Source organism: Pempheris klunzingeri, chromosome 18 (assembly GCF_042242105.1).
Source record: "Pempheris klunzingeri isolate RE-2024b chromosome 18, fPemKlu1.hap1, whole genome shotgun sequence".
NCBI lineage: Eukaryota > Metazoa > Chordata > Actinopteri > Acropomatiformes > Pempheridae > Pempheris > Pempheris klunzingeri.
Window position 1 is genome coordinate 10,089,403 of NC_092029.1, and position 6,000 is coordinate 10,095,402.

Consider the following 6,000-nt stretch of genomic DNA (forward strand, 5'->3'; position numbering starts at 1 on the left):
CAGTACTTAAAGGTTACTGCCCTCCATCTGCCACTTTCTCAGTTGCAGTAGTTAAAACCATCGAGTATCTGACCTCCAGAAGCCAGTCTCAATAGATTCTCTATATTAAACAATATAACTATTACCTCCACAATATTGAGTCATTATGGCAATGCGGAGTGCCTTATCAGTGGTTAATTAGCCATTTCAAAACTGTTAAATAGCCAATTAGCAATGAATTACACAGTTATGGATACTACATGAGCTGCTCATTTGCAGACGAAAGGACACAATAGACATTGTTAAAAGACATATTGCTCCAATGTTGGACAAGAATTTCTGAATTAGAATCTACTGAATTACAAACCTTATAAAAAGGTATTTTGTATTGTGAGAATACTTGGGAAAAGGAGAGCAATTTTTCCTGTATTGTTTATTGTATGTTTTTCCTACCTTATCTAACCTAAATGTGATGTCTAGGGCCAGAGGTGGTTTGGGTCACAGAAGCAGCGCTGCTTTTAATTGCAGAGTGTCGTGCCAGAAAAAAAATCTGTAGTCATCCAGTCTATTCTTATACTTATCATTCCATCAGCACCAAATTGCGCCACAATTTGTCTATAAAAGCAGGATTTTATTGGCTGCCGTCAGGATGTGCAGGTTGTCTCAGCTCGCCACGCAAATACAATGCCACAGCAAAACAACAAACGCAGTATAGAAGCAGCTGTGATTGTCACATGAAATAACACCGAGCAGCTTCTTCGGTCTCCTGTGAGTTCTCTTAAAATATCAAAGTGAAGCTTTTCTTTGGTGCTCACTGCAGGCTGATCTCTTTCCTGAAGACAGGCCTGCTGTTGCACACAGTCTTTGTTCAGCCACAGTCAATGGTCTCTGATAGTAGACAAGGAGATCACGTTGAGTTTTCTGGATAGTTGAGTCGTCCAGGAATAGAAACCAAACTTTTTAAGGTCAGAGTGCCGCTGAGGCTCCAGCTCACCGTCTTCCTCCCCACAGACTAATAAAAGTGAATGGGTTGATGAATGTGCAAGAAATAATCTATTCTTAAAGAGGTTACATGAATAGTTAATTAGTCATTTGTATTTACACCCATCCAATCTGCAAAAGTCTGCATACTAAGCTTTTGTATCCCTCAATCAGTGATGTATGAACCCTGACAGTGAAACCACGAGTGATCTTACAGGTAATTTTCAAACGCCTGTGTGTGTGTGTGTGTGTGTGTGTGTGTGTGTGTGTGTGTGTGTGTGTGTTCTCCCCTACAGCTGGTGCTGCACAGCCTGATGATGAGATTAGAGGCACCCTGCCACGATACATCATCCACGTCTTAACAAATTAAAATGATATTTGCATTCCTCTATAAACAGTCATCAGACTAAACAAACATTCACAGAAAGCATTGGTCTCACAGAAACACACACATAGATTTGATTAGACTGGGTTTTTTTCTACCCACAATATATGGGAGAAAAATGCTCCTATCTGAAGCCTTGACACCCTTCTGTGAAGTGTTGCCAGTGCATAAAGATTCAGTCTTCAAGGCGCTTTTTCATAAATGTGATGTATGATTTGTGTGTTGTTTCTTAATTTTAGGTTTGGTCTTTATCTGTAATGATGTGACTTTGTCCTTTGCACACATGTTTTAGAAATACTGTGTTAAAACACACTTCACTTGACTCAGGTCAGTCATAACTGACTTCCTGTGCGCCGTGTTCTTTGTCTAGAGATTAAAGATTAATCAGGTTGGTGGGGTGATAAATCTCTCTAAGCAGTTACAGGTGCAGCTATACAAATATTAATTGTACCTGAAATTAAATTGCTCTGGTTTGGGAATGTATTCCTACCCGCAAGCTGTTGTCAAGGTGCAAATGTTATGCTAGGATAAGATTACTTCATCAATTCTGACATCAAGGATCTTTTTTTTTGTTTTTGATTGAGAAAACAGAGCTGAGAGATTGTTGCCTGCACCTGGCATGCATTATTTAAGCTTTCAATCAGGCTTGAGCAGTGGGCTGAGTGAATAGACGCATCAATGTGATTGTGTCAGTCAGGCAGCCAAACAAGAGAATGTCCTTGTTTTCTATCGACCACAGTGAGCTGGAAAATGTTTGAAGAAAAAAAACAACAAAAAACAGCATGGATTAGATTTTATGTTAAAACTAAAATGTTCAATCGATCAGTAGAAGGACCACCATAAATTAAAAAAAAATAAAAAACTAACTCTCAAATGTTTGATTTCGGTCTGCTTCTCTGCACAGTGAACTGTGACTGTCAGTTTCTTTTTGAACATGATTTGTTGAAATTCATTATTGATGAAATTATAGAGCAAGTCTGGCACTGCTGAAGGCCGAACTGTATCTTTGTATTTAATGTGTGTGACAGAAGCAGCTCTGAGTTTAAGAAAACACAGGCTACAGCAAGTGGGCCTCTATATTCTTTAGTAAAAATTACAGTTGACTGCAATGCAATTTTTGTACAAAGTCTTTTATTATGCATAAATATGTAACAAACCATAACAGCTTCCAAATTCTGTAATTTTTTTCACACAGCTTAGGACAACTGCTTGTGGTTTATACACAAATTGCTATTATCATAATATCACAACACTGTTGGAAACCCACTAATTGCATAGATAGAAAATAAGCACCTTCTTTGAAAAGTAAACCGATACTGTAAACGTCACTGGTTAATTTGGATAACAATAGCTTATCTGAAAAATCTCCTCTTTGCCTTTTGAAAGTCTCATTTTGCTAAGCCTCAAATGTTTTCTGGCTTCAAACCTCCACGGCCTGATTTGTATTCAGTGCACTCCAAGCTCAAACTGGCATGTTATACCTCCAAGTGCGGGTCCCCCCCCCCCTCGCCTAGCAAATTCTCGGCTGAGCCAAAGAACTGCATCCATTCAAGATTTGCTGGGAATGTGGCCACATCAGTGTGCTGTATACAGTATACTGGCTACATGAAACAAAGTTCTCACAAGCCTGTCCAGTCCAGCTGATTAATTTGTGAAATAATATAATTTATACAGGGATTGATCAATTCTAAAGAGGCTGCAAAATCTTATTAGGTTACACAGTTTTTTTTTTGGCTTGAAAATCAATTAAAAAGAGAAAAGACTGGGTGAAGAATGCATCCAAATGTAATATCAGCCCCCTTATAGGCCTCAGCATTGGATAGTAATGCAGCTTGTGGTGAAGCTGTGCAGAAACAAACCCAGAGTTTATCCACGAGTAAATCTGCTCAGAATTATTTGTTGGTTGTCATTATTGAAAGCCAATTCTGAGTCTGACGGTTCCTGGACAACGGCCCATCTCCAAATATCAATCAATAGCTCTGAATCAGCGGATACTGAAGCGTCCACACACAAATCAATGGGTCAGTCACTGGCAGAGCAGAAAAGGTGAGAAAATGTTGTAAAAATCATTTCAACTCATGAGGGAAGATGTCGAAGAGAAAGGTAGGGCGAAATGACAACACAGCTTCTTGACAGTACACTCTGCTGACCTTGAACTTCACAGTCTATACTAAAATGCGAATGCGGATCAATAGATCACGTATAGACATGCTGGAAGGTATTTATGATATCCAAACAGTGTAGAGCTTTCTTTCAGCTATGCAACGGGGTTGGTATTTCAGCCAGTCAGGAACGAAACAATGCAATTAAGTTTCATGGCATAACCTGATAAGTCATCCAATTATTCGGCAGCGGGTGTCATGACAACAACGCAGAGCCCCCTGCTTCCTCCCGCCTCCCACAGTCACAATTATTCCCAGTCATGATGCCGTGAATACAGAGAAGGGCCACTTCAGCCAGACTGGGGCACAATATAATAGCCTCTTGACAGCGAACGTCATCTGAGTGGTGGATAAAAATAATCTGCAGAGTCTGAGCAGAGCAACGGTTTGTCTATAATAACATTTGGGACAAAGGACTCGTTTTGTGGCACGGATCGCAGTTAAGAGGCGATTACTGACATGAGAACAGGAGATTTTTTTTTCGTTACTTTCTAATTGTATACTGCATGTGGGTTACCAATGACTACTTAGAAAAAATAAAGCAATTCCTGCTGTAATAAAAAAAATACATACGATTACATTTGTACAAATTATCTAACCTAATGCAAAACATACAAGCATCTACACCGGGGGTGTCCAAACTTTTTTCACAGAGGGCCACATACAGAAAAACATACAAAGGGCTGGGCCACTCACTAGAAGTGAGCTATATTAGCTAACTTTAATCCACTAGAGGTGATGCACATCGCCTTTGTATTTATTTTTTTACCTGCAACATTTTGTACATTTTTATTTTTATTTTGCTTATTTATTTGTTTGTATTCATGGTGGTGGTCACTTTTACTACCCCCCGCCCCCCAGCAGCAGCATCAGAGAGGGAAGCTTGAAATATTCTGTGCTAGAGCCCTGGTACTCGAATTAACAGCCTTACCTCCCCTTTCTTGCCCCTCGGCGGACACCGTAGAGGCCATTCCTTTGCGCTCACCTGTCCCAGCTGGAGCTCCATCCGTCGTACCTCCACACAGCTCGTCCCATTTAAGTCCCATCATGCCAACTGCATCTGGCACAGCTTCAAAAACATCCTCACCCATCGTGGTGCTCTTTAGACTGCTAACATCAAGCAGCTCCTCCGTAATTCAAAAGTGATCGTCATTAGTTATTAGCTGTGCTCTCATCGTACACCGCGTCTGAAACTTTCCTTTTCCTTAATTCTGCCATTTTGGGTCACCTGTAGCAAATTTCTTCTTCTATTACTCATTTTATAGATGAAGCTGCCTCGTTCAAGACAGTTACTCCACCTAGTGGTGGGACTAAGAAGTACAATACAGTCCAGTGCAAGTTCCATGTTTGGGCCGTGTTCCAATACATTTTTAGAATTTCCTGCGGGCCAATGAAAATTGGAGCACGGGCCGTAGTTTGGACACCCCTTATCTACACATTCACATCTCAACAAGAGTGATAATTATATTTTTTTAAAAAACAACCTGTGTGAAGCCCTGATTCTATTCAGCCTACTTCATTTATAATGATACAATATGCATACATAAATTACACGGCTTTGACATTGAAAAAATACAGCATATGGAAATAGGTTTCTTTGCTCTAATAGCTTGGCATTGCCATACAGTTGTCCTCATAACCTTACATCATTGCTATTCTTTAACAGTAACATCATCTTAATGTACAGTGGCGGCTGAATGACCGAGGAGACGACAGAATGCAAAGTAGCTATTCAAGTAAAAATCAATTGTTACGGGAGTGTCCGACTGTTTCTGCAAGAGAAAAGTTTGCGATTGTGTTGAGCATTGCTGTCGTCGTTGTTATGAGAATCCAGTTGTGTTTGTAAACCACAATCTCCTGCTAAAAATGGACATCCTATTACCTTTGCTAACTAAAAAGCAAGCAAGCGCAAGGGGTCATTATGGTGACTGGTTCATCCACATGTCTTACAATAGTAAGGTTGCCCTGTGGTTTTTAATACCAAATAAGGTTTACAGACCTTAAAAGGGGCACTCCGTTGAATTCACACATCAAGTTTGCTTGTCATGATCAGCACTTCTCAGCCTGTGAAAGCGGTTGTATGTTGTCTGAAAAGGAGCGCTCCAAGTCTGAAAAATAACCCTGACGATTTAAATGACTTGGAGATTTGAAACTTGTCTGAAATAAGTGTGTGCTCACCAGGTAGGTTTGTTTTCTTTTTTAAATAAAAAAGACAGTATTGCATTGCAGCATGGGAAATGTAAGATCCAGTGTTTTGGAGCTTGGTCCTAACTACGGGGTGCAGGTGAGGACATTTTGGCCACTGCTGCTGCAATTTTGATCACTTGATCTTGATTGATTTGATCACTTTTCACAATCTAGATTTTCATAGTAGCAGTAGTTTTTTTAGTCCCCCAACTTTATAAAAGCACAATACAGAGTCACTGGAGTACGCCTTGAATGTCAAACTGTGGTTGTTTTCCAAGTACACTGCTGATGGCCCCTGTGCTCCGG